At 67.3% G+C, this 26,834-nt stretch overlaps 12 non-coding genes across 12 annotated transcripts; all 12 read left to right on the top strand.

Annotated features, from left to right (window-relative positions):
- The first annotated feature begins 70 nt into the window (after positions 1 to 70).
- LOC141412802 (5S ribosomal RNA) lies at positions 71 to 189 on the top strand. The gene has a single exon (XR_012437644.1). It is a non-coding gene; the product is annotated as a 5S ribosomal RNA (ribosomal RNA).
- A 2,155-nt stretch (positions 190 to 2,344) lies between these two features.
- LOC141412845 (5S ribosomal RNA) lies at positions 2,345 to 2,463 on the top strand. The gene has a single exon (XR_012437687.1). It is a non-coding gene; the product is annotated as a 5S ribosomal RNA (ribosomal RNA).
- Positions 2,464 to 4,608: 2,145 nt separating this feature from the next.
- LOC141412706 (5S ribosomal RNA) lies at positions 4,609 to 4,727 on the top strand. Its single transcript, XR_012437548.1, has one exon. It is a non-coding gene; the product is annotated as a 5S ribosomal RNA (ribosomal RNA).
- Positions 4,728 to 6,884: 2,157 nt separating this feature from the next.
- Positions 6,885 to 7,003, top strand: LOC141412844 (5S ribosomal RNA). The gene has a single exon (XR_012437686.1). It is a non-coding gene; the product is annotated as a 5S ribosomal RNA (ribosomal RNA).
- A 2,094-nt stretch (positions 7,004 to 9,097) lies between these two features.
- LOC141412352 (5S ribosomal RNA) lies at positions 9,098 to 9,216 on the top strand. Its single transcript, XR_012437191.1, has one exon. It is a non-coding gene; the product is annotated as a 5S ribosomal RNA (ribosomal RNA).
- A 2,145-nt stretch (positions 9,217 to 11,361) lies between these two features.
- Positions 11,362 to 11,480, top strand: LOC141413111 (5S ribosomal RNA). Its single transcript, XR_012437935.1, has one exon. It is a non-coding gene; the product is annotated as a 5S ribosomal RNA (ribosomal RNA).
- Positions 11,481 to 13,633: 2,153 nt separating this feature from the next.
- On the top strand, positions 13,634 to 13,752 carry LOC141412351 (5S ribosomal RNA). Its single transcript, XR_012437190.1, has one exon. It is a non-coding gene; the product is annotated as a 5S ribosomal RNA (ribosomal RNA).
- Positions 13,753 to 15,913: 2,161 nt separating this feature from the next.
- LOC141412851 (5S ribosomal RNA) lies at positions 15,914 to 16,032 on the top strand. Its single transcript, XR_012437693.1, has one exon. It is a non-coding gene; the product is annotated as a 5S ribosomal RNA (ribosomal RNA).
- Positions 16,033 to 18,178: 2,146 nt separating this feature from the next.
- Positions 18,179 to 18,297, top strand: LOC141413100 (5S ribosomal RNA). Its single transcript, XR_012437924.1, has one exon. It is a non-coding gene; the product is annotated as a 5S ribosomal RNA (ribosomal RNA).
- Positions 18,298 to 20,436: 2,139 nt separating this feature from the next.
- Positions 20,437 to 20,555, top strand: LOC141412459 (5S ribosomal RNA). Its single transcript, XR_012437299.1, has one exon. It is a non-coding gene; the product is annotated as a 5S ribosomal RNA (ribosomal RNA).
- A 2,142-nt stretch (positions 20,556 to 22,697) lies between these two features.
- Positions 22,698 to 22,816, top strand: LOC141412746 (5S ribosomal RNA). The gene has a single exon (XR_012437588.1). It is a non-coding gene; the product is annotated as a 5S ribosomal RNA (ribosomal RNA).
- A 2,161-nt stretch (positions 22,817 to 24,977) lies between these two features.
- On the top strand, positions 24,978 to 25,096 carry LOC141412630 (5S ribosomal RNA). Its single transcript, XR_012437471.1, has one exon. It is a non-coding gene; the product is annotated as a 5S ribosomal RNA (ribosomal RNA).
- Positions 25,097 to 26,834: the final 1,738 nt, after the last annotated feature.

The raw sequence follows: 26,834 nt of genomic DNA, 5'->3' as shown, positions 1-26,834 counted from the left end.
GGAGAGCAGCGTGGAGACGCACGCCGGGGCCCTCGGCAGGCTCTTGGGGCTCCCGGAGGCGGCGGCTAACGTCTACGGCCATACCACCCTGAACGCGCCCGATCTCGTCTGATCTCGGAAGCTAAGCAGGGTCGGGCCTGGTTAGTACTTGGATGGGAGACGGCCTGGGAATACCGGGTGCTGTAGGCTTTTGCTCCTCCCTCCCTCGCTGCTCCTTTTGTCTTCGGGGACTTCGCCACCACCCCCCCACCACCACCACCACCCCCAGCACCACCACCACCACCACCACAACGACCCACCGTGACCACGACCCCGACCCCGACCGGGCCACCCGCCAGACCCACGCACACCGAATCCTCACAGCTACGTCCCCGAATCCTCTCCCCTCCCCACACTCTCCTGGGGCGCGCGCCCACGACACGGGTCACCAGCGAGGTTGGTCCCAGGCCACGTTGGGGACCGCTCCCCAACTGCCCTCCAGGCGGGCGGGGAGGGACGTGCGGAAGCCATGAGAAAGTGGGTCCTGCACCCCAGCGGGCCCCACAGCGGGACGCGCCACACCTGGGCTCGCCACAAGGTGGTGCACTGGGTCCAGGGCAAGACGCCAGGGGACAGAGAAGCAGGGAGCCTCAGTCGGGTGCTGCTCCACGTCGCGCTCCGTCGCTCAACCCAAGACAGGGCAGCCAGCGCGCGACCTCTACGTGGGATCCCGCCTCCCACGGCAGAGCCTGCGGTCACAGGGACAGAGGGCGCAGGCCACCAGAGCTCCGGATGCCAGCGGCAGCTCCCCGTCCCGCTCAAAGGGAGGGAGGCCCGCCGCTGGCGCCCAGTCGCATGTGCCACCCTCCGGGTCTCAAAGCACTCCTCAGTCAGCTCAAGGACCTGGGCCACCTGGCCTTCGGGGTCACATGGGCTTGGGCACGACGGAAGGGACCGCTTGCCCCCGTGGAACAGACATTCTCCCCGTGGACAACCTCAGGTGCCGGGACCCTCTGCTCCGCCTTGGAAAACCCACCTTCTGCAATGTATGCCCAACGCAATCAGGCCGAGCAGATTGACCCCCTCGGCCCGGCCCCAGTGTGTGATGGGGCTCTGTGCGTGAGGGCTTGCTCTTCCCCACCTACACCAGGCACGGCATCTAACACACACACACACACACACGCACACACACACACACACACCACGCAGAAACACCCAGACCACGCACGCACGCACGGGGACGCACCCTCCTCTCCCCCACCCCACACACGAGCAGCCGAAGGACAAGAGGGTATGGCTGGGGCCTGAGCGGGAACAAGCGAAGCCTTGGTTTGCGGCCCCTCGGCCAACTGCATCAGGATTTTTGTCTGGGCTCGGAGGCCAGAGGATCTCTGCCATTTGCTAGCAGGGCCAGGGATGGCAGGAGGGTGGGTATGGGGCTCAGCCAGGGCCAGTTCTGCTGGCACGATCCTGTAGCACGTGGCCGCGTAGCACGGGGTCGGGTCTGAAGGAGGCCAAGCAGGGGCACAAGACCCAGCAGCGGCACAGGGAAGAGGCCCAGGGCACCCAGGAGCAGACGAGACCCGGGAGTCGTGCGTGCTTGGCGTGGCCGCGGGCCCCGTGACGCCCGAGGACTCGAGTGCTCAGCCCCGTGTAGTGGCCGCGAAGGCCTGCCTGGGAGAAACGCCCCGGGAGGCCGGCAGGAACCCGGGATCGGAAGGGATGTGGAGGGGCCCCGGGTCGGAGGAGATGGCTTTGGCTGTGTTTGGTTTTGTTTCTTCTTCCCAAGATCCCGGGTGTGAAAGGGGCCAGAGGTGAAGTCCTGGGCTGGAAAGCCTCACGATTCAGCCCCGCAGCCCCAGGCCCTGAGTGTGGAGGAGGGCGGAGCGGGTCGGCGAAGGGCGCGGCTGCCGTTTTCCTGATGGGCTGGAGGGGCAGTGGCGCTTTCCGGACGAAGAGGACCAGAAGGGTCCCCGAGACCTCCGCTGGGAGCCACGCACCCACCCAAGGATACGGCTCCAGGAGGCGACGGAGGAGGGCGGCTGCTTGCCCTGGCCCGAGCTGTGCGTCCCCCGCCTTGGCCACAGCAGTGGACATTCCCAGAAGAACAAGCGCCCGAGAGCACTGAGAAATTTTCCCCCGAGAAAACTTGACCCTCGTCCTGGCAGCAGGACACCTCGGGAAGAAAGCCACCCAGCGGCCACCTGGGCGAGACCGGCTGCCCGAGCAGGCGCGCGGGGCCTCTGGCCGCTGGCCCCGGGCTGCCAGCCCCCACCCGGACTCCCAGCCGTGCCAGGAGAGCAGCGTGGAGACGCACGCCGGGGCCCTCGGCAGGCTCTTGGGGCTCCCGGAGGCGGCGGCTAGCGTCTACGGCCATACCACCCTGAACGCGCCCGATCTCGTCTGATCTCGGAAGCTAAGCAGGGTCGGGCCTGGTTAGTACTTGGATGTGGGACCGCCTGGGAATACCGGGTGCTGTAGGCTTTTGCTCCTCCCTCCCTCGCTGCTCCTTTTGTCTTCGGGGACTTCGCCACCACCCCCCCCACCACCACCACCACCCCCAGCACCACCACCACCACCACCACCACAACGACCCACCGTGACCACGACCCCGACCCCGTCCGGGCCACCCGCCAGACCCACGCACACCGAATCCTCACAGCTACGTCCCCGAATCCTCTCCCCTCCCCACACTCTCCTGGGGCGCGCGCCCGTGACACGGGTCACCAGCGAGGTTGGTCCCAGGCCACGTTGGGGACCGCTCCCAAACTGCCCTCCAGGCTGGCGGGGAGGGACGTGCGGAAGCCATGAGAAAGTGGGTCCTGCACCCCAGCGGGCCCCACAGCGGGACGCGCCACACCTGGGCTCGCCACAAGGTGGTGCACTGGGTCCTGGGCAAGACGCCAGGGGACAGAGAAGCAGGGAGCCTCAGTCGGGTGCTGCTCCACGTCGCGCTCCGTCGCTCAACCCAAGACACGGCAGCCAGCGCGGGACCTCTACGTGGGATCCCGCCTCCCACGGCAGAGCCTGCGGTCACAGGGACAGAGGGCGCAGGCCGCCAGAGCTCCGGATGCCAGCGGCAGCTCCCAGTCCCGCTCAAAGGGAGGGAGGGCCGCCGCTGGTGCCCAGTCGCCTGTGCCACCCTCCGGGTCTCAAAGCACTCCTCAGTCAGCTCAAGGACCGGGGCCACCTGGCCTTCGGGGTCACATGGGCTTGGGCACGACGGAAGGGACCGCTTGCCCCCGTGGAACAGACATTCTCCCCGTGGACAACCTCAGGTGCCGGGACCCTCTGCTCCGCCTTGGAAAACCCAACTTCTGCAATGTATGCCCAACGCAATCAGGCCGAGCAGATTGACCCCCTCGGCCCGTCCCCAGTGTGTGATGGGGCTCTGTGCGTGAGGGCTTGCTCTTCCCCACCTACACCAGGCACGGCATCTAACACACACACACACACACACACACACCACGCAGAGACACCCAGACCACGCACGCACGCACGGGGACGCACCCTCCTCTCCCCCACCCCACACACGAGCAGCCGAAGGACAAGAGGGTATGGCTGGGGCCTGAGCGGGAACAAGCGAAGCCTTGGTTTGCGGCCCCTCGGCCAACTGCATCAGGATTTTTGTCTGGGCTCGGAGGCCAGAGGATCTCTGCCATTTGCTAGCAGGGCCAGGGATGGCAGGAGGGTGGGTACGGGGCTCAGCCAGGGCCAGTTCTGCTGGCACGATCCTGTAGCACGTGGCCGCGTAGCACGGGGTCGGGTCTGAAGGAGGCCAAGCAGGGGCACAAGACACAGCAGCGGCACAGGGAAGAGGCCCAGGGCACCCAGGAGCAGACGAGACCCGGGAGTCGTGCGTGCTTGGCGTGGCCGCGGGCCCCGTGACGCCCGAGGACTCGAGTGCTCAGCACCGTGTAGTGGCCGCGAAGGCCTGCCTGGGAGAAACGCCCCGGGAGGCCGGCAGGAACCCGGGATCGGAAGGGATGTGGAGGGGCCCCGGGTCGGAGGAGATGGCTTTGGCTGTGTTTGGTTTTGTTTCTTCTTCCCAAGATCCCGGGTGTGAAAGGGGCCAGAGGTGAAGTCCTGGGCTGGAAAGCCTCACGATTCAGCCCCGCAGCCCCAGGCCCTGAGTGTGGAGGAAGGCGGAGCGGGTCGGCGAAGGGCGCGGCTGCCGTTTTCCTGATGGGCTGGAGGGTCAGTGGCGCTTTCCGGACGAAGAGGACCGGAAGGGTCCCCGAGACCTCCGCTGGGAGCCACGCACCCACCCAAGGATACGGCTCCAGGAGGCGACGGAGGAGGGCGGCTGCTTGCCCTGGCCCGAGCTGTGCGTCCCCCACCTTGGCCACAGCAGTGGACATTCCCAGAAGAACAAGCGCCCGAGAGCACTGAGAAATTTTCCCCCGAGAAAACTTGACCCTCGTCCTGGCAGCAGGACACCTCGGGAAGAAAGCCACCCAGCGGCCACCTGGGCGAGACCGGCTGCCCGAGCAGGCGCGCGGGGCCTCTGGCCGCTGGCCCCGGGCTGCCAGCCCCCACCCGGACTCCCAGCCGTGCCAGGAGAGCAGCGTGGAGACGCACGCCGGGGCCCTCGGCAGGCTCTTGGGGCTCCCGGAGGCGGCGGCTAACGTCTACGGCCATACCACCCTGAACGCACCCGATCTCGTCTGATCTCGGAAGCTAAGCAGGGTCGGGCCTGGTTAGTACTTGGATGGGAGACGGCCTGGGAATACCGGGTGCTGTAGGCTTTTGCTCCTCCCTCCCTCGCTGCTCCTTTTGTCTTCGGGGACTTCGCCACCACCCCCCCACCACCACCACCACCCCCAGCACCACCACCACCACCACCACAACGACCCACCGTGACCACGACCCCGACCCCGACCGGGTCACCCGCCAGACCCACGCACACCGAATCCTCACAGCTACGTCCCCGAATCCTCTCCCCTCCCCACACTCTCCTGGGGCGCGCGCCCACGACACGGGTCACCAGCGAGGTTGGTCCCAGGCCACGTTGGGGACCGCTCCCCAACTGCCCTCCAAGCGGGCGGGGAGGGACGTGCGGAAGCCATGAGAAAGTGGGTCCTGCACCCCAGCGGGCCCCACAGCGGGACGCGCCACACCTGGGCTCGCCACAAGGTGGTGCACTGGGTCCAGGGCAAGACGCCAGGGGACAGAGAAGCAGGGAGCCTCAGTCGGGTGCTGCTCCACGTCGCGCTCCGTCGCTCAACCCAAGACAGGGCAGCCAGCGCGCGACCTCTACGTGGGATCCCGCCTCCCACGGCAGAGCCTGCGGTCACAGGGACAGAGGGCGCAGGCCACCAGAGCTCCGGATGCCAGCGGCAGCTCCCCGTCCCGCTCAAAGGGAGGGAGGCCCGCCGCTGGCGCCCAGTCGCATGTGCCACCCTCCGGGTCTCAAAGCACTCCTCAGTCAGCTCAAGGACCTGGGCCACCTGGCCTTCGGGGTCACATGGGCTTGGGCACGACGGAAGGGACCGCTTGCCCCCGTGGAACAGACATTCTCCCCGTGGACAACCTCAGGTGCCGGGACCCTCTGCTCCGCCTTGGAAAACCCACCTTCTGCAATGTATGCCCAACGCAATCAGGCCGAGCAGATTGACCCCCTCGGCCCGGCCCCAGTGTGTGATGGGGCTCTGTGCGTGAGGGCTTGCTCTTCCCCACCTACACCAGGCACGGCATCTAACACACACACACACACACACACGCACACACACACACACACACCACGCAGAAACACCCAGACCACGCACGCACGCACGGGGACGCACCCTCCTCTCCCCCACCCCACACACGAGCAGCCGAAGGACAAGAGGGTATGGCTGGGGCCTGAGCGGGAACAAGCGAAGCCTTGGTTTGCGGCCCCTCGGCCAACTGCATCAGGATTTTTGTCTGGGCTCGGAGGCCAGAGGATCTCTGCCATTTGCTAGCAGGGCCAGGGATGGCAGAAGGGTGGGTACGGGGCTCAGCCAGGGCCAGTTCTGCTGGCACGATCCTGTAGCACGTGGCCGCGTAGCACGGGGTCGGGTCTGAAGGAGGCCAAGCAGGGGCACAAGACCCAGCAGCGGCACAGGGAAGAGGCCCAGGGCACCCAGGAGCAGACGAGACCCGGGAGTCGTGCGTGCTTGGCGTGGCCGCGGGCCCCGTGACGCCCGAGGACTCGAGTGCTCAGCCCCGTGTAGTGGCCGCGAAGGCCTGCCTGGGAGAAACGCCCCGGGAGGCCGGCAGGAACCCGGGATCGGAAGGGATGTGGAGGGGCCCCGGGTCGGAGGAGATGGCTTTGGCTGTGTTTGGTTTTGTTTCTTTTTCCCAAGATCCCGGGTGTGAAAGGGGCCAGAGGTGAAGTCCTGGGCTGGAAAGCCTCACGATTCAGCCCCGCAGCCCCAGGCCCTGAGTGTGGAGGAGGGCGGAGCGGGTCGGCGAAGGGCGCGGCTGCCGTTTTCCTGATGGGCTGGAGGGGCAGTGGCGCTTTCCGGACGAAGAGGACCAGAAGGGTCCCCGAGACCTCCGCTGGGAGCCACGCACCCACCCAAGGATACGGCTCCAGGAGGCGACGGAGGAGGGCGGCTGCTTGCCCTGGCCCGAGCTGTGCGTCCCCCGCCTTGGCCACAGCAGTGGACATTCCCAGAAGAACAAGCGCCCGAGAGCACTGAGAAATTTTCCCCCGAGAAAACTTGACCCTCGTCCTGGCAGCAGGACACCTCGGGAAGAAAGCCACCCAGCGGCCACCTGGGCGAGACCGGCTGCCCGAGCAGGCGCGCGGGGCCTCTGGCCGCTGGCCCCGGGCTGCCAGCCCCCACCCGGACTCCCAGCCGTGCCAGGAGAGCAGCGTGGAGACGCACGCCGGGGCCCTCGGCAGGCTCTTGGAGCTCCCGGAGGCGGCGGCTAGCGTCTACGGCCATACCACCCTGAACGCGCCCGATCTCGTCTGATCTCGGAAGCTAAGCAGGGTCGGGCCTGGTTAGTACTTGGATGTGGGACCGCCTGGGAATACCGGGTGCTGTAGGCTTTTGCTCCTCCCTCCCTCGCTGCTCCTTTTGTATTCGGGGACTTCGCCACCACCCCCCCCACCACCACCACCACCCCCAGCACCACCACCACCACCACCACCACAACGACCCACCGTGACCACGACCCCGACCCCGTCCGGGCCACCCGCCAGACCCACGCACACCGAATCCTCACAGCTACGTCCCCGAATCCTCTCCCCTCCCCACACTCTCCTGGGGCGCGCGCCCGTGACACGGGTCACCAGCGAGGTTGGTCCCAGGCCACGTTGGGGACCGCTCCCCAACTGCCCTCCAGGCGGGCGGGGAGGGACGTGCGGAAGCCATGAGAATGTGGGTCCTGCACCCCAGCGGGCCCCACAGCGGGATGCGCCACACCTGGGCTCGCCACAAGGTGGTGCACTGGGTCCAGGGCAAGACGCCAGGGGACAGAGAAGCAGGGAGCCTCAGTCGGGTGCTGCTCCACGTCGCGCTCCGTCGCTCAACCCAAGACAGGGCAGCCAGCGTGCGACCTCTACGTGGGATCCCGCCTCCCACGGCAGAGCCTGCGGTCACAGGGACAGAGGGCGCAGGCCGCCAGAGCTCCGGATGCCAGCGGCAGCTCCCCGTCCCGCTCAAAGGGAGGGAGGGCCGCCGCTGGCGCCCAGTCGCCTGTGCCACCCTCCGGGTCTCAAAGCACTCCTCAGTCAGCTCAAGGACCGGGGCTACCTGGCCTTCGGGGTCACATGGGCTTGGGCACGACGGAAGGGACCGCTTGCCCCTGTGGAACAGACATTCTCCCCGTGGACAACCTCAGGTGCCGGGACCCTCTGCTCCGCCTTGGAAAACCCACCTTCTGCAATGTATGCCCAACGCAATCAGGCCGAGCAGATTGACCCCCTCGGCCCGGCCCCAGTGTGTGATGGGGCTCTGTGCGTGAGGCCTTGCTCTTCCCCACCTACACCAGGCACGGCATCTAACACACACACACACACACACACACACACACACACACCACGCAGAGACACCCAGACCACGCACGCACGCACGGGGACGCACCCTCCTCTCCCCCACCCCACACACGAGCAGCCGAAGGACAAGAGGGTATGGCTGGGGCCTGAGCGGGAACAAGCGAAGCCTTGGTTTGCGGCCCCTCGGCCAACTGCATCAGGATTTTTGTCTGGGCTCGGAGGCCAGAGGATCTCTGCCATTTGCTAGCAGGGCCAGGGATGGCAGGAGGGTGGGTACGGGGCTCAGCCAGGGCCAGTTCTGCTGGCACGATCCTGTAGCACGTGGCCGCGTAGCACGGGGCCGGGTCTGAAGGAGGCCAAGCAGGGGCACAAGACGCAGCAGCGGCACAGGGAAGAGGCCCAGGGCACCCAGGAGCAGACGAGACCCGGGAGTCGTGCGTGCTTGGCGTGGCCGCGGGCCCCGTGACGCCCGAGGACTCGAGTGCTCAGCCCCGTGTAGTGGCCGCGAAGGCCTGCCTGGGAGAAACACCCCGGGAGGCCGGCAGGAACCCGGGATCGGAAGGGATGTGGAGGGGCCCCGGGTCGGAGGAGATGGCTTTGGCTGTGTTTGGTTTTGTTTCTTATTCCCAAGATCCCGGGTGGGAAAGGGGCCAGAGGTGAAGTCCTGGGCGGGAAAGCCTCATGATTCAGCCCCGCAGCCCCAGGCCCTGAGTGTGGAGGAGGGCGGAGCGGACGAAGAGGACCGGAAGGGTCCCCGAGACCTCCGCTGGGAGCCACGCACCCATCCAAGGATACGGCTCCAGGAGGCGACGGAGGAGGGCGGCTGCTTGCCCTGGCCCGAGCTGTGCGTCCCCCGCCTTGGCCACAGCAGTGGACATTCCCAGAAGAACAAGCGCCCGAGAGCACTGAGAAATTTTCCCCCGAGAAAACTTGACCCTCATCCTGGCAGCAGGACACCTCGGGAAGAAAGCCACCCAGCGGCCACCTGGGCGAGACCGGCTGCCCGAGCAGGCGCGCGGGGCCTCTGGCCGCTGGCCCCGGGCTGCCAGCCCCCACCCGGACTCCCAGCCGTGCAAAGAGAGCAGCGTGGAGATGCACGCCGGGGCCCTCGGCAGGCTCTTGGGGCTCCCGGAGGCGGCGGCTAGCGTCTACGGCCATACCACCCTGAACGCGCCCGATCTCGTCTGATCTCGGAAGCTAAGCAGGGTCGGGCCTGGTTAGTACTTGGATGGGGGACCGCCTGGGAATACCGGGTGCTGTAGGCTTTTGCTCCTCCCTCCCTCGCTGCTCCTTTTGTCTTCGGGGACTTCGCCACCACCCCCCCCACCACCACCACCACCCCCAGCACCACCACCACCACCACCACCACAACGACCCACCGTGACCACGACCCCGACCCCGTCCGGGCCACCCGCCAGACCCACGCACACCGAATCCTCACAGCTACGTCCCCGAATCCTCTCCCCTCCCCACACTCTCCTGGGGCGCACGCCCGCGACACGGGTCACCAGCGAGGTTGGTCCCAGGCCACGTTGGGGACCGCTCCCCAACTGCCCTCCAGGCTGGTGGGGAGGGACGTGCGGAAGCCATGAGAAAGTGGGTCCTGCACCCCAGCGGGCCCCACAGCGGGACGCGCCACACCTGGGCTCGCCACAAGGTGGTGCACTGGGTCCTGGGCAAGACGCCAGGGGACAGAGAAGCAGGGAGCCTCAGTCGGGTGCTGCTCCACGTCGCGCTCCGTCGCTCAACCCAAGACAGGGCAGCCAGCGCGGGACCTCTACGTGGGATCCCGCCTCCCACGTCAGAGCCTGCGGTCACAGGGACAGAGGGCGCAGGCCGCCAGAGCTCCGGATGCCAGCGGCAGCTCCCAGTCCCGCTCAAAGGGAGGGAGGGCCGCCGCTGGTGCCCAGTCGCCTGTGCCACCCTCCGGGTCTCAAAGCACTCCTCAGTCAGCTCAAGGACCGGGGCCACCTGGCCTTCGGGGTCACATGGGCTTGGGCACGACGGAAGGGACCGCTTGCCCCCGTGGAACAGACATTCTCCCCGTGGACAACCTCAGGTGCCGGGACCCTCTGCTCCGCCTTGGAAAACCCAACTTCTGCAATGTATGCCCAACGCAATCAGGCCGAGCAGATTGACCCCCTCGGCCCGTCCCCAGTGTGTGATGGGGCTCTGTGCGTGAGGGCTTGCTCTTCCCCACCTACACCAGGCACGGCATCTAACACACACACACACACACACACACACCACGCAGAGACACCCAGACCACGCACGCACGCACGGGGACGCACCCTCCTCTCCCCCACCCCACACACGAGCAGCCGAAGGACAAGAGGGTATGGCTGGGGCCTGAGCGGGAACAAGCGAAGCCTTGGTTTGCGGCCCCTCGGCCAACTGCATCAGGATTTTTGTCTGGGCTCGGAGGCCAGAGGATCTCTGCCATTTGCTAGCAGGGCCAGGGATGGCAGGAGGGTGGGTACGGGGCTCAGCCAGGGCCAGTTCTGCTGGCACGATCCTGTAGCACGTGGCCGCGTAGCACGGGGTCGGGTCTGAAGGAGGCCAAGCAGGGGCACAAGACACAGCAGCGGCACAGGGAAGAGGCCCAGGGCACCCAGGAGCAGACGAGACCCGGGAGTCGTGCGTGCTTGGCGTGGCCGCGGGCCCCGTGACGCCCGAGGACTCGAGTGCTCAGCCCCGTGTAGTGGCCGCGAAGGCCTGCCTGGGAGAAACGCCCCGGGAGGCCGGCAGGAACCCGGGATCGGAAGGGATGTGGAGGGGCCCCGGGTCGGAGGAGATGGCTTTGGCTGTGTTTGGTTTTGTTTCTTCTTCCCAAGATCCCGGGTGTGAAAGGGGCCAGAGGTGAAGTCCTGGGCTGGAAAGCCTCACGATTCAGCCCCGCAGCCCCAGGCCCTGAGTGTGGAGGAAGGCGGAGCGGGTCGGCGAAGGGCGCGGCTGCCGTTTTCCTGATGGGCTGGAGGGGCAGTGGCGCTTTCCGGACGAAGAGGACCGGAAGGGTCCCCGAGACCTCCGCTGGGAGCCACGCACCCACCCAAGGATACGGCTCCAGGAGGCGACGGAGGAGGGCGGCTGCTTGCCCTGGCCCGAGCTGTGCGTCCCCCGCCTTGGCCACAGCAGTGGACATTCCCAGAAGAACAAGCGCCCGAGAGCACTGAGAAATTTTCCCCCGAGAAAACTTGACCCTCGTCCTGGCAGCAGGACACCTCGGGAAGAAAGCCACCCAGCGGCCACCTGGGCGAGACCGGCTGCCCGAGCAGGCGCGCGGGGCCTCTGGCCGCTGGCCCCGGGCTGCCAGCCCCCACCCGGACTCCCAGCCGTGCCAGGAGAGCAGCGTGGAGACGCACGCCGGGGCCCTCGGCAGGCTCTTGGGGCTCCCGGAGGCGGCGGCTAGCGTCTACGGCCATACCACCCTGAACGCGCCCGATCTCGTCTGATCTCGGAAGCTAAGCAGGGTCGGGCCTGGTTAGTACTTGGATGGGAGACCGCCTGGGAATACCGGGTGCTGTAGGCTTTTGCTCCTCCCTCCCTCGCTGCTCCTTTTGTCTTCGGGGACTTCGCCACCACCCCCCCCACCACCACCACCACCCCCAGCACCACCACCACCACCACCACCACAACGACCCACCGTGACCACGACCCCGACCCCGTCCGGGCCACCCGCCAGACCCACGCACACCGAATCCTCACAGCTACGTCCCCGAATCCTCTCCCCTCCCCACACTCTCCTGGGGCGCGCGCCCGTGACACGGGTCACCAGCGAGGTTGGTCCCAGGCCACGTTGGGGACCGCTCCCCAACTGCCCTCCAGGCGGGCGGGGAGGGACGTGCGGAAGCCATGAGAAAGTGGGTCCTGCACCCCAGCGGGCCCCACAGCGGGACGCGCCACACCTGGGCTCGCCACAAGGTGGTGCACTGGGTCCAGGGCAAGACGCCAGGGGACAGAGAAGCAGGGAGCCTCAGTCGGGTGCTGCTCCACGTCGCGCTCCGTCGCTCAACCCAAGACAGGGCAGCCAGCGTGCGACCTCTACGTGGGATCCCGCCTCCCACGGCAGAGCCTGCGGTCACAGGGACAGAGGGCGCAGGCCGCCAGAGCTCCGGATGCCAGCGGCAACACCCCGTCCCGCTCAAAGGGAGGGAGGGCCGCCGCTGGCGCCCAGTCGCCTGTGCCACCCTCCGGGTCTCAAAGCAATCCTCAGTCAGCTCAAGGACCGGGGCCACCTGGCCTTCGGGGTCACATGGGCTTGGGCACGACGGAAGGGACCGCTTGCCCCTGTGGAACAGACATTCTCCCCGTGGACAACCTCAGGTGCCGGGACCCTCTGCTCCGCCTTGGAAAACCCACCTTCTGCAATGTATGCCCAACGCAATCAGGCCGAGCAGATTGACCCCCTCGGCCCGGCCCCAGTGTGTGATGGGGCTCTGTGCGTGAGGCCTTGCTCTTCCCCACCTACACCAGGCACGGCATCTAACACACACACACACACACACACACACACACACACCACGCAGAGACACCCAGACCACGCACGCACGCACGGGGACGCACCCTCCTCTCCCCCACCCCACACACGAGCAGCCGAAGGACAAGAGGGTATGGCTGGGGCCTGAGCGGGAACAAGCGAAGCCTTGGTTTGCGGCCCCTCGGCCAACTGCATCAGGATTTTTGTCTGGGCTCGGAGGCCAGAGGATCTCTGCCATTTGCTAGCAGGGCCAGGGATGGCAGGAGGGTGGGTACGGGGCTCAGCCAGGGCCAGTTCTGCTGGCACGATCCTGTAGCACGTGGCCGCGTAGCACGGGGTCGGGTCTGAAGGAGGCCAAGCAGGGGCACAAGACCCAGCAGCGGCACAGGGAAGAGGCCCAGGGCACCCAGGAGCAGACGAGACCCGGGAGTCGTGCGTGCTTGGCGTGGCCGCGGGCCCCGTGACGCCCGAGGACTCGAGTGCTCAGCCCCGTGTAGTGTCCGCGAAGGCCTGCCTGGGAGAAACGCCCCGGGAGGCAGGCAGGAACCCGGGATCGGAAGGGATGTGGAGGGGCCCCGGGTCGGAGGAGATGGCTTTGGCTGTGTTTGGTTTTGTTTCTTCTTCCCAAGATCCCGGGTGTGAAAGGGGCCAGAGGTGAAGTCCTGGGCTGGAAAGCCTCACGATTCAGCCCCGCAGCCCCAGGCCCTGAGTGTGGAGGAGGGCGGAGCGGGTCGGCGAAGGGCGCGGCTGCCGTTTTCCTGATGGGCTGGAGGGGCAGTGGCGCTTTCCGGACGAAGAGGGCCGGAAGGGTCCCTGAGACCTCCGCTGGGAGCCACGCACCCACCCAAGGATACGGCTCCAGGAGGCGACGGAGGAGGGCAGCTGCTTGCCCTGGCCCGAGCTGTGCGTCCCCCGCCTTGGCCACAGCAGTGGACATTCCCAGAAGAACAAGTGCCCGAGAGCACTGAGAAATTTTCCCCCGAGAAAACTTGACCCTCGTCCTGGCAGCAGGACACCTCGGGAAGAAAGCCACCCAGCGGCCACCTGGGCGAGACCGGCTGCCCGAGCAGGTGCGCGGGGCCTCTGGCCGCTGGCCCCGGGCTGCCAGCCCACACCCGGACTCCCAGCCGTGCAAAGAGAGCAGCGTGGAGATGCACGCCGGGGCCCTCGGCAGGCTCTTGGGGCTCCCGGAGGCGGCGGCTAGCGTCTACGGCCATACCACCCTGAACGCGCCCGATCTCGTCTGATCTCGGAAGCTAAGCAGGGTCGGGCCTGGTTAGTACTTGGATGGGGGACCGCCTGGGAATACCGGGTGCTGTAGGCTTTTGCTCCTCCCTCCCTCGCTGCTCCTTTTGTCTTCGGGGACTTCGCCACCACCCCCCCCACCACCACCACGACCCCCAGCACCACCACCACCACCACCACCACAACGACCCACCGTGACCACGACCCCGACCCCGTCGGGGCCACCCGCCAGACCCACGCACACCGAATCCTCACAGCTACGTCCCCGAATCCTCTCCCCTCCCCACACTCTCCTGGGGCGCACGCCCGCGACACGGGTCACCAGCGAGGTTGGTCCCAGGCCACGTTGGGGACCGCTCCCCAACTGCCCTCCAGGCTGGCGGGGAGGGACGTGCGGAAGCCATGAGAAAGTGGGTCCTGCACCCCAGCGGGCCCCACAGCGGGACGCGCCACACCTGGGCTCGCCACAAGGTGGTGCACTGGGTCCTGGGCAAGACGCCAGGGGACAGAGAAGCAGGGAGCCTCAGTCGGGTGCTGCTCCACGTCGCGCTCCGTCGCTCAACCCAAGACAGGGCAGCCAGCGCGCGACCTCTACGTGGGATCCCGCCTCCCACGGCAGAGCCTGCGGTCACAGGGACAGAGGGCGCAGGCCGCCAGAGCTCCGGATGCCAGCGGCAGCTTCCCGTCCCGCTCAAAGGGAGGGAGGGCCGCCGCTGGCGCCCAGTCGCCTGTGCCACCCTCCGGGTCTCAAAGCACTCCTCAGTCAGCTCAAGGACCGGGGCCACCTGGCCTTCGGGGTCACATGGGCTTGGGCACGACGGAAGGGACCGCTTGCCCCCGTGGAACAGACATTCTCCCCGTGGACAACCTCAGGTGCCGGGACCCTCTGCTCCGCCTTGGAAAACCCACCTTCTGCAATGTATGCCCAACGCAATCAGGCCGAGCAGATTGACCCCCTCGGCCCGGCCCCAGTGTGTGATGCGGCTCTGTGCGTGAGGGCTTGCTCTTCCCCACCTACACCAGGCACGGCATCTAACACACACACACACACACACACACACACACACACACACACACCACGCAGAGACACCCAGACCACGCACGCACGCACGGGGACGCACCCTCCTCTCCCCCACCCCACACACGAGCAGCCGAAGGACAAGAGGGTATGGCTGGGGCCTGAGCGGGAACAAGCGAAGCCTTGGTTTGCGGCCCCTCGGCCAACTGCATCAGGATTTTTGTCTGGGCTCGGAGGCCAGAGGATCTCTGCCATTTGCTAGCAGGGCCAGGGATGGCAGGAGGGTGGGTACGGGGCTCAGCCAGGGCCAGTTCTGCTGGCACGATCCTGTAGCACGTGGCCGCGTAGCACGGGGCCGGGTCTGAAGGAGGCCAAGCAGGGGCACAAGACCCAGCAGCGGCACAGGGAAGAGGCCCAGGGCACCCAGGAGCAGACGAGAACCGGGAGTCGTGCGTGCTTGGCGTGGACGCCGGCCCCGTGATGCCCGAGGACTCGAGTGCTCAGCCCCGTGTAGTGGCCGCGAAGGCCTGCCTGGGAGAAACGCCCGGGGAGGCCGGCAGGAACCCGGGATCGGAAGGGATGTGGAGGGGCCCCGGGTCGGAGGAGATGGCTTTTGCTGTGTTTATTTTTGTTTCTTCTTCCCAAGATCCCGGGTGTGAAAGGGGCCAGAGGTGAAGTCCTGGGCTGGAAAGCCTCACGATTCAGCCCCGCAGCCCCAGGCCCTGAGTGTGGAGGAGGGCGGAGCGGGTCGGCGAAGGGCGCGGCTGCCGTTTTCCTGATGGGCTGGAGGGGCAGTGGCGCTTTCCGGACGAAGAGGACCGGAAGGGTCCCCGAGACCTCCGCTGGGAGCCACTCACCCACCCAAGGATACGGCTCCAGGAGGCGACGGAGGAGGGTGGCTGCTTGCCCTGGCCCGAGCTGTGCGTCCCCCGCCTTGGCCACAGCAGTGAACATTCCCAGAAGAACAAGCGCCCGAGAGCACTGAGAAATTTTCCCCCGAGAAAACTTGACCCTCGTCCTGGCAGCAGGACACCTCGGGAAGAAAGCCACCCAGCGGCCACCTGCGCGAGACCGGCTGCCCGAGCAGGTGCGCGGGGCCTCTGGCCGCTGGCCCCGGGCTGCCAGCCCCCACCAGGACTCCCAGCCGTGCCAGGAGAGCAGCGTGGAGACGCACGCCGGGGCCCTCGGCAGGCTCTTGGGGCTCCCGCAGGCGGCGGCTAGCGTCTACGGCCATACCACCCTGAACGCGCCCGATCTCGTCTGATCTCGGAAGCTAAGCAGGGTCGGGCCTGGTTAGTACTTGGATGCGAGACCGCCTGGGAATACCGGGTGCTGTAGGCTTTTGCTCCTCCCTCCCTCGCTGCTCCTTTTGTCTTCGGGGACTTCGCCACCACCCCCCCCACCACCACCACCCCCAGCACCACCACCACCACCACCACAACGACCCACCGTGACCACAACCCCGACCCCGTCCGGGCCACCCGCCAGACCCACGCACACCGAATCCTCACAGCTACGTCCCCGAATCCTCTCCCCCCCCACACACTCCTAGGGCGCGCGCCCGCGACACGTGTAACCAGCGAGGTTGGTCCCAGGCCACGTTGGGGACCGCTCCCCAACTGCCCTCCAGGCGGGCGGGGAGGGACGTGCGGAAGCCATGAGAAAGTGGGTCCTGCACCCCAGCGGGCCCCACAGCGGGACGCGCCACACCTGGGCTCGCCACAAGGTGGTGCACTGGGTCCAGGGCAAGACGCCAGGGGACAGAGAAGCAGGGAGCCTCAGTCGGGTGCTGCTCCACGTCGCGCTCCGTCGCTCAACCCAAGACAGGGCAGCCAGCGTGCGACCTCTACGTGGGATCCCGCCTCCCACGGCAGAGCCTGCGGTCACAGGGACAGAGGGCGCAGGCCGCCAAAGCTCCGGATGCCAGCGGCAGCTCCCCGTCCCGCTCAAAGGGAGGGAGGGCCGCCGCTGGCGCCCAGTCGCCTGTGCCACCCTCCGGGTCTCAAAGCACTCCTCAGTCAGCTCAAGGACCGGGGCCACCTGGCCTTCGGGGTCACATGGGCTTGGGCACGACGGAAGGGACCGCTTGCCCCTGTGGAACAGACATTCTCCCCGTGGACAACCTCAGGTGCCGGGACCCTCTGCTCCGCCTTGGAAAACCCACCTTCTGCAATGTATGCCCAACGCAATCAGGCCGAGCAGATTGACCCCCTCGGCCCGGCCCCAGTGTGTGATGGGGCTCTGTGCGTGAGGGCTTGCTCTTCCCCACCTACACCAGGCACGGCATCTAACACACACACACACACACACACACACACACACACCACGCAGAGACACCCAGACCACGCACGCACGCACGGGGACGCACCCTCCTCTCCCCCACCCCACACACGAGCAGCCGAAGGACAAGAGGGTATGGCTGGGGCCTGAGCGGGAACAAGCGAAGCCTTGGTTTGCGGCCCCTCGGCCAACTGCATCAGGATTTTTGTCTGGGCTCGGAGGCCAGAGGATCTCTGCCATTTGCTAGCAGGGCCAGGGATGGCAGGAGGGTGGGTACGGGGCTCAGCCAGGGCCAGTTCTGCTGGCACGATCCTGTAGCACGTGGCCGCGTAGCACGGGGTCGGGTCTGAAGGAGGCCAAGCAGGGGCACAAGACCCAGCAGCGGCACAGGGAAGAGGCCCAGGGCACCCAGGAGCAGACGAGACCCGGGAGTCGTGCGTGCTTGGCGTGGCCGCGGGCCCCGTGACGCCCGAGGACTCGAGTGCTCAGCCCCGTGTAGTGGCCGCGAAGGCCTGCCTGGGAGAAACGCCCCGGGAGGCCGGCAGGAACCCGGGATCGGAAGGGATGTGGAGGGGCCCCGGGTCGGAGGAGATGGCTTTGGCTGTGTTTGGTTTTGTTTCTTCTTCCCAAGATCCCGGGTGTGAAAGGGGCCAGAGGTGAAGTCCTGGGCTGGAAAGCCTCACGATTCAGCCCCGCAGCCCCAGGCCCTGTGTGTGGAGGAGGGCGGAGCGGGTCGGCGAAGGGCGCGGCTGCCGTTTTCCTGATGGGCTGGAGGGGCAGTGGCGCTTTCCGGACGAAGAGGGCCGGAAGGGTCCCCGAGACCTCCGCTGGGAGCCACGCACCCACCCAAGGATACGGCTCCAGGAGGCAACGGAGGAGGGCGGCTGCTTGCCCTGGCCCGAGCTGTGCGTCCCCCGCCTTGGCCACAGCAGTGGACATTCCCAGAAGAACAAGCGCCCGAGAGCACTGCGAAATTTTCCCCCGAGAAAACTTGACCCTCGTCCTGGCAGCAGGACACCTCGGGAAGAAAGCCACCCAGCGGCCACCTGGGCGAGACCGGCTGCCCGAGCAGGCGCGCGGGGCCTCTGGCCGCTGGCCCCGGGCTGCCAGCCCCCACCCGGACTCCCAGCCGTGCCAGGAGAGCAGCGTGGAGACGCACGCCGGGGCCCTCGGCAGGCTCTTGGGGCTCCCGGAGGCGGCGGCTAGCGTCTACGGCCATACCACCCTGAACGCGCCCGATCTCGTCTGATCTCGGAAGCTAAGCAGGGTCGGGCCTGGTTAGTACTTGGATGGGAGACCGCCTGGGAATACCGGGTGCTGTAGGCTTTTGCTCCTCCCTCCCTCGCTGCTCCTTTTGTCTTCGGGGACTTCGCCACCACCCCCTCCACCACCACCACCCCCAGCACCACCACCACCACCACCACAACGACCCACCGTGACCACGACCCCGACCCCGTCCGGGCCACCCGCCAGACCCACGCACACCGAATCCTCACAGCTACGTCCCCGAATCCTCTCCCCTCCCCACACTCTCCTGGGGCACGCGCCCACGACACGGGTCACCAGCGAGTTTGGTCCCAGGCCACGTTGGGGACCGCTCCCCAACTGCCCTCCAGGCGGGCGGGGAGGTACGTGCGGAAGCCATGAGAAAGTGGGTCCTGCACCCCAGGGGGCCCCACAGCGGGACGCGCCACACCTGGGCTCGCCACAAGGTGGTGCACTGGGTCCAGGGCAAGACGCCAGGGGACAGAGAAGCAGGGAGCCTCAGTCGGGTGCTGCTCCACGTCGCGCTCCGTCGCTCAACCCAAGACAGGGCAGCCAGCGCGCGACCTCTACGTGGGATCCCGCCTCCCACGGCAGAGCCTGCGGTCACAGGGACAGAGGGCGCAGGCCGCCAGAGCTCGGGATGCCAGCGGCAGCTTCCCGTCCCGCTCAAAGGGAGGGAGGGCCGCCGCTGGCGCCCAGTCGCCTGTGCCACCCTCCGGGTCTCAAAGCACTCCTCAGTCAGCTCAAGGACCGGGGCCACCTGGCCTTCGGGTTCACATGGGCTTGGGCACGACGGAAGGGACCGCTTGCCCCCGTGGAACAGACATTCTCCCTGTGGACAACCTCAGGTGCTGGGAACCTCTGCTCCGCCTTGGAAAACCCACCTTCTGCAATGTATGCCCAACGCAATCAGGCCGAGCAGATTGACCCCCTCGGCCCGGCCCCAGTGTGTGATGGGGCTCTGTGCGTGAGGGCTTGCTCTTCCCCACCTACACCAGGCACGGCATCTAACACACACACACACACACACACACACCAGGCAGAGACACCCAGACCACGCACGCACGCACGGGGATGCACCCTCCTCTCCCCCACCCCACACACGAGCAGCCGAAGGACAAGAGGGTATGGCTGGGGCCTGAGCGGGAACAAGCGAAGCCTTGGTTTGCGGCCCCTCGGCCAACTGCATCAGGATTTTTGTCTGGGCTCGGAGGCCAGAGGATCTCTGCCATTTGCTAGCAGGGCCAGGGATGGCAGGAGGGTGGGTACGGGGCTCAGCCAGGGCCAGTTCTGCTGGCACGATCCTGTAGCACGTGGCCACGTAGCACGGGGCCGGGTCTGAAGGAGGCCAAGCAGGGGCACAAGACCCAGCAGCGGCACAGGGAAGAGGCCCAGGGCACCCAGGAGCAGACGAGACCCGGGAGTCGTGCGTGCTTGGCGTGGCCGCGGGCCCCGTGACGCCCGAGGACTCGAGTGCTCAGCCCCGTGTAGTGGCCGCGAAGGCCTGCCTGGGAGAAACGCCCCGGGAGGCCGGCAGGAACCCGGGATCGGAAGGGATGTGGAGGGGCCCCGGGTCGGAGGAGATGGCTTTGGCTGTGTTTGGTTTTGTTTCTTCTTCCCAAGATCCCGGGTGTGAAAGGGGCCAGAGGTGAAGTCCTGGGCTGGAAAGCCTCACGATTCAGCCCCGCAGCCCCAGGCCCTGAGTGTGGAGGAGGGCGGAGCGGGTCGGCGAAGGGCGCGGCTGCCGTTTTCCTGATGGGCTGGAGGGGCAGTGGCGCTTTCCGGACGAAGAGGACCGGAAGGGTCCCCGAGACCTCCGCTGGGAGCCACGCACCCACCCAAGGATACGGCTCCAGGAGGCGACGGAGGAGGGCGGCTGCTTGCCCTGGCCCGAGCTGTGCGTCCCCCGCCTTGGCCACAGCAGTGGACATTCCCAGAAGAACAAGCGCCCGAGAGCACTGAGAAATTTTCCCCCGAGAAAACTTGACCCTCGTCCTGGCAGCAGGACACCTCGGGAAGAAAGCCACCCAGCGGCCACCTGGGCGAGACCGGCTGCCCGAGCAGGCGCGCGGGGCCTCTGGCCGCTGGCCCCGGGCTGCCAGCCCCCACCCGGACTCCCAGCCGTGCCAGGAGAGCAGCGTGGAGACGCACGCCGGGGCCCTCGGCAGGCTCTTGGGGCTCCCGGAGGCGGCGGCTAGCGTCTACGGCCATACCACCCTGAACGCGCCCGATCTCGTCTGATCTCGGAAGCTAAGCAGGGTCGGGCCTGGTTAGTACTTGGATGGGAGACCGCCTGGGAGTACCGGGTGCTGTAGGCTTTTGCTCCTCCCTCGCTCGCTGCTCCTTTTGTCTTCGGGGACTTCGCCACCACCCCCCCCACCACCACCACCACCCCCAGCACCACCACCACCACCACCACCACAACGACCCACCGTGACCACGACCCCGACCCCGTCCGGGCCATCCGCCAGACCCACGCACATCGAATCCTCACAGCTACGTCCCCGAATCCTCTCCCCTCCCCACACTCTCCTGGGGCGCGCGCCCGCTACACGGGTCACCAGCGAGGTTGGTCCCAGGCCACGTTGGGGACCGCTCCCCAACTGCCCTCCAGGCGGGCGGGGAGGGACGTGCGGAAGCCATGAGAAAGTGGGTCCTGCACCCCAGCGGGCAGCACAGCGGGACGCGCCACACCTGGGCTCGCCACAAGGTGGTGCACTGGGTCCAGGGCAAGACGCCAGGGGACAGAGAAGCAGGGAGCCTCAGTCGGGTGCTGCTCCACGTCGCGCTCCGTCGCTCAACCCAAGACAGGGCAGCCAGCGCGCGACCTCTACGTGGGATCCCGCCTCCCACGGCAGAGCCTGCGGTCACAGGGACAGAGGGCGCAGGCCGCCAGAGCTCCGGATGCCAGCGGCAGCTCCCCGTCCCGCTCAAAGGGAGGGAGGGCCGCCGCTGGCGCCCAGTCGCCTGTGCCACCCTCCGGGTCTCAAAGCACTCCTCAGTCAGCTCAAGGACCGGGGCCACCTGGCCTTCGGGGTCACATGGGCTTGGGCACGACGGAAGGGACCGCTTGCCCCCGTGGAACAGACATTCTCCCCGTGGACAACCTCAGGTGCCGGGACCCTCTGCTCCGCCTTGGAAAACCCACCTTCTGCAATGTATGCCCAACGCAATCAGGCCGAGCAGATTGACCCCCTCGCCCGGCCCCAGTGTGTGATGGGGCTCTGTGCGTGAGGGCTTGCTCTTCCCCACCTACACCAGGCACGGCATCTAACACACACACACACACACACACACCACGCAGAGACACCCAGACCACGCACGCACGCACGGGGACGCACCCTCCTCTCCTCCACCCCACACACGAGCAGCCGAAGGACAAGAGGGTATGGCTGGGGCCTGAGCGGGAACAAGCGAAGCCTTGGTTTGCGGCCCCTCGGCCAACTGCATCAGGATTTTTGTCTGGGCTCGGAGGCCAGAGGATCTCTGCCATTTGCTAGCAGGGCCAGGGATGGCAGGAGGGTTGGTACGGGGCTCAGACAGGGCCAGTTCTGCTGGCACGATCCTGTAGCACGTGGCCGCGTAGCACGGGGCCGGGTCTGAAGGAGGCCAAGCAGGGGCACAAGACCCAGCAGCGGCACAGGGAAGAGGCCCAGGGCACCCAGGAGCAGACGAGACCCGGGAGTCGTGCGTGCTTGGCGTGGCCGCGGGCCCCGTGACGCCCGAGGACTCGAGTGCTCAGCCCCGTGTAGTGGCCGCGAAGGCCTGCCTGGGAGAAACGCCCCGGGAGGCCGGCAGGAACCCGGGATCGGAAGGGATGTGGAGGGGCCCCAGGTCGGAGGAGATGGCTTTGGCTGTGTTTGGTTTTGTTTCTTCTTCCCAAGATCCCGGGTGTGAAAGGGGCCAGAGGTGAAGTCCTGGGCTGGAAAGCCTCACGATTCAGCCCCGCAGCCCCAGGCCCTGAGTGTGGAGGAGGGCGGAGCGGGTCGGCGAAGGGCGCGGCTGCCGTTTTCCTGATGGGCTGGAGGGGCAGTGGCGCTTTCCGGACGAAGAGGACCGGAAGGGTCCCCGAGACCTCCGCTGGGAGCCACGCACCCACCCAAGGATACGGCTCCAGGAGGCGACGGAGGAGGGCGGCTGCTTGCCCTGGCCCGAGCTGTGCGTCCCCCGCCTTGGCCACAGCAGTGGACATTCCCAGAAGAACAAGCGCCCGAGAGCACTGAGAAATTTTCCCCCGAGAAAACTTGACCCTCGTCCTGGCAGCAGGACACCTCGGGAAGAAAGCCACCCAGCGGCCACCTGGGCGAGACCGGCTGCCCGAGCAGGCGCGCGGGGCCTCTGGCCGCTGGCCCCGGGCTGCCAGCCACCACCCGGACTCCCAGCCGTGCCAGGAGAGCAGCGTGGAGACGCACGCCGGGGCCCTCGGCAGGCTCTTGGGGCTCCCGGAGGCGGCGGCTAGCGTCTACGGCCATACCACCCTGAACGCGCCCGATCTGGTCTGATCTCGGAAGCTAAGCAGGGTCGGGCCTGGTTAGTACTTGGATGGGAGACCGCCTGGGAATACCGGGTGCTGTAGGCTTTTGCTCCTCCCTCCCTCGCTGCTCCTTTTGTCTTCGGGGACTTCGCCACCACCCCCCCCCACCACCACCACCCCCAGCACCACAACCACCACCACCACCACAACGACCCACCGTGACCACGACCCCGACCCCGTCCGGGCCACCCGCCAGACCCACGCACACCGAATCCTCACAGCTACGTCCCCGAATCCTCTCCCCTCCCCACACTCTCCTGGGGCGCGCGCCCGCGACACGGGTCACCAGCGAGGTTGGTCCCCGGCCACGTTGGGGACCGCTGCCCAACTGCCCTCCAGGCGGGCGGGGAGGGACGTGCGGAAGCCATGAGAAAGTGGGTCCTGCACCCCAGCGGGCCCCACAGCGGGACGCGCCACACCTGGGCTCGCCACAAGGTGGTGCACTGGGTCCAGGGCAAGACGCCAGGGGACAGAGAAGAAGGGAGCCTCAGTCGGGTGCTGCTCCACGTCGCGCTCTGTCGCTCAACCCAAGACAGGGCAGCCAGCGCGCGACCTCTACGTGGGATCCCGCCTCCCACGGCAGAGCCTGCGGTCACAGGGACAGAGGGCGCAGGCCGCCAGAGCTCCGGATGCCAGCGGCAGCTCCCCGTCCCGCTCAAAGGGAGGGAGGGCCGCTGCTGGCGCCCAGTCGCCTGTGCCACCCTCCGGGTCTCAAAGCACTCCTCAGTCAGCTCAACGACCGGGGCCACCTGGCCTTCGGGGTCACATGGGCTTGGGCACGACGGAAGGGACCGCTTGCCCCCGTGGAACAGACATTCTCCCCGTGGACAACCTCAGGTGCCGGGACCCTCTGCTCCGCCTTGGAAAACCCACCTTCTGCAATGTATGCCCAACGCAATCAGGCCGAGCAGATTGACCCCCTCGGCCCGGCCCCAGTGTGTGATGGGGCTCTGTGCGTGAGGGCTTGCTCTTCCCCACCTACACCAGGCACGGCATCTAACACACACACACACACACACACACACACACACACACACACACACCACGCAGAGACACCCAGACCACGCACGCACGCACGGGGACGCACCCTCCTCTCCTCCACCCCACACACGAGCAGCCGAAGGACAAGAGGGTATGGCTGGGGCCTGAGCGGGAACAAGCGAAGCCTTGGTTTGCGGCCCCTCGGCCAACTGCATCAGGATTTTTGTCTGGGCTCGGAGGCCAGAGGATCTCTGCCATTTGCTAGCAGGGCCAGGGATGGCAGGAGGGTTGGTACGGGGCTCAGACAGGGCCAGTTCTGCTGGCACGATCCTGTAGCACGTGGCCGCGTAGCACGGGGCCGGGTCTGAAGGAGGCCAAGCAGGGGCACAAGACCCAGCAGCGGCACAGGGAAGAGGCCCAGGGCACCCAGGAGCAGACGAGACCCGGGAGTCGTGCGTGCTTGGCGTGGCCGCGGGCCCCGTGACGCCCGAGGACTCGAGTGCTCAGCCCCGTGTAGTGGCCGCGAAGGCCTGCCTGGGAGAAACGCCCCGGGAGGCCGGCAGGAACCCGGGATCGGAAGGGATGTGGAGGGGCCCCGGGTCGGAGGAGATGGCTTTGGCTGTGTTTGGTTTTGTTTCTTCTTCCCAAGATCCCGGGTGTGAAAGGGGCCAGAGGTGAAGTCCTGGGCTGGAAAGCCTCACGATTCAGCCCCGCAGCCCCAGGCCCTGAGTGTGGAGGAGGGCGGAGCGGGTCGGCGAAGGGCGCGGATGCCGTTTTCCTGATGGGCTGGAGGGGCAGTGGCGCTTTCCGGACGAAGAGGGCCGGAAGGGTCCCCGAGACCTCCGCTGGGAGCCACGCACCCACCCAAGGATACGGCTCCAGGAGGCGACGGAGGAGGGCGGCTGCTTGCCCTGGCCCGAGCTGTGCGTCCCCCGCCTTGGCCACAGCAGTGGACATTCCCAGAAGAACAAGCGCCCGAGAGCACTGAGAAATTTTCCCCCGAGAAAACTTCACCCTCGTCCTGGCAGCAGGACACCTCGGGAAGAAAGCCACCCAGCGGCCACCTGGGCGAGACCGGCTGCCCGAGCAGGTGCGCGGGGCCTCTGGCCGCTGGCCCCGGGCTGCCAGCCCCCACCCGGACTCCCAGCCGTGCAAAGAGAGCAGCGTGGAGATGCACGCCGGGGCCCTCGGCAGGCTCTTGGGGCTCCCGGAGGCGGCGGCTAGCGTCTACGGCCATACCACCCTGAACGCGCCCGATCTCGTCTGATCTCGGAAGCTAAGCAGGGTCGGGCCTGGTTAGTACTTGGATGGGGGACCGCCTAGGAATACCGGGTGCTGTAGGCTTTTGCTCCTCCCTCCCTCGCTGCTCCTTTTGTCTTCGGGGACTTCGCCACCACCCCCCACCACCACCACCACCCCAGCACCACCACCACCACCACCACAACGACCCACCGTGACCACGACCCCGACCCCGTCCGGGCCACCCGCCAGACCCACGCACACCGAATCCTCACAGCTACGTCCCCGAATCCTCTCCCCTCCCGACACTCTCCTGGGGCGCGCGCCCGCGACACGGGTCACCAGCGAGGTTGGTCCCAGGCCACGTTGGGGACCGCTCCCCAACTTCCCTCCAGGCGGGCGGGGAGGGACGTGCGGAAGCCATGAGAAAGTGGGTCCTGCACCCCAGCGGTCCCCACAGCGGGAAGCGCCACACCTGGGCTCGCCACAAGGTGGTGCACTGGGTCCAGGGCAAGACGCCAGGGGACCGAGAAGCAGGGAGCCTCAGTCGGGTGCTGCTCCACGTCGCGCTCCGTCGCTCAACCCAAGACAGGGCAGCCAGCGCGCGACCTCTACGTGGGATCCCGCCTCCCACGGCAGAGCCTGCGGTCACAGGGACAGAGGGCGCAGGCCGCCAGAGCTCCGGATGCCAGCGGCAGCTCCCCGTCCCGCTCAAAGGGAGGGAGGGCCGCCGCTGGCGCCCAGTCGCCTGTGCCACCCTCCGGGTCTCAAAGCACTCCTCAGTCAGCTCAAGGACCGGAGCCACCTGGCCTTCGGGGTCACATGGGCTTGGGCACGACGGAAGGGAACGCTTGCCCCCGTGGAACAGACATTCTCCCCGTGGACAACCTCAGGTGCCGGGACCCTCTGCTCCGCCTTGGAAAACCCACCTTCTGCAATGTATGCCCAACGCAATCAGGCCGAGCAGATTGACCCCCTCGGCCCGGCCCCAGTGTGTGATGGGGCTCTGTGCGTGAGGGCTTGCTCTTCCCCACCTACACCAGGCACGGCATCTAACACACACACACACACACACACACACCACGCAGAGACACCCAGACCACGCACGCACGCACGGGGACGCACCCTCCTCTCCCCCACACCACACACGAGCAGCCGAAGGACAAGAGGGTATGGCTGGGGCCTGAGCGGGAACAAGCGAAGCCTTGGTTTGCGGCCCCTCGGCCAACTGCATCAGGATTTTTGTCTGGGCTCGGAGGCCAGAGGATCTCTGCCATTTGCTAGCAGGGCCAGGGATGGCAGGAGGGTGGGTACGGGGCTCAGCCAGGGCCAGTTCTGCTGGCACGATCCTGTAGCACGTGGCCGCGTAGCACGGGGCCGGGTCTGAAGGAGGCCAAGCAGGGGCACAAGACCCAGCAGCGGCACAGGGAAGAGGCCCAGGGCACCCAGGAGCAGACGAGACCCGGGAGTCGTGCGTGCTTGGCGTGGCCGCGGGCCCCGTGACGCCCGAGGACTCGAGTGCTCAGCCCCGTGTAGTGGCCGCGAAGGCCTGCCTGGGAGAAACGCCCCGGGAGGCCGGCAGGAACCCGGGATCGGAAGGGATGTGGAGGGGCCCCGGGTCGGAGGAGATGGCTTTGGCTGTGTTTGGTTTTGTTTCTTCTTCCCAAGATCCCGGGTGTGAAAGGGGCCAGAGGTGAAGTCCTGGGCTGGAAAGCCTCACGATTCAGCCCCGCAGCCCCAGGCCCTGAGTGTGGAGGAGGGCGGAGCGGGTCGGCGAAGGGCGCGGCTGCCGTTTTCCTGATGGGCTGGAGGGGCAGTGGCGCTTTCCGGACGAAGAGGGCCG

This window comes from Castor canadensis, chromosome 10, assembly GCF_047511655.1.
Source record: "Castor canadensis chromosome 10, mCasCan1.hap1v2, whole genome shotgun sequence".
In the NCBI taxonomy this organism is placed as follows: Eukaryota; Metazoa; Chordata; class Mammalia; order Rodentia; family Castoridae; genus Castor; species Castor canadensis.
Note: the sequence above shows the minus strand (reverse complement) of the source record. Positions and strands in the feature narration are given on the sequence as shown.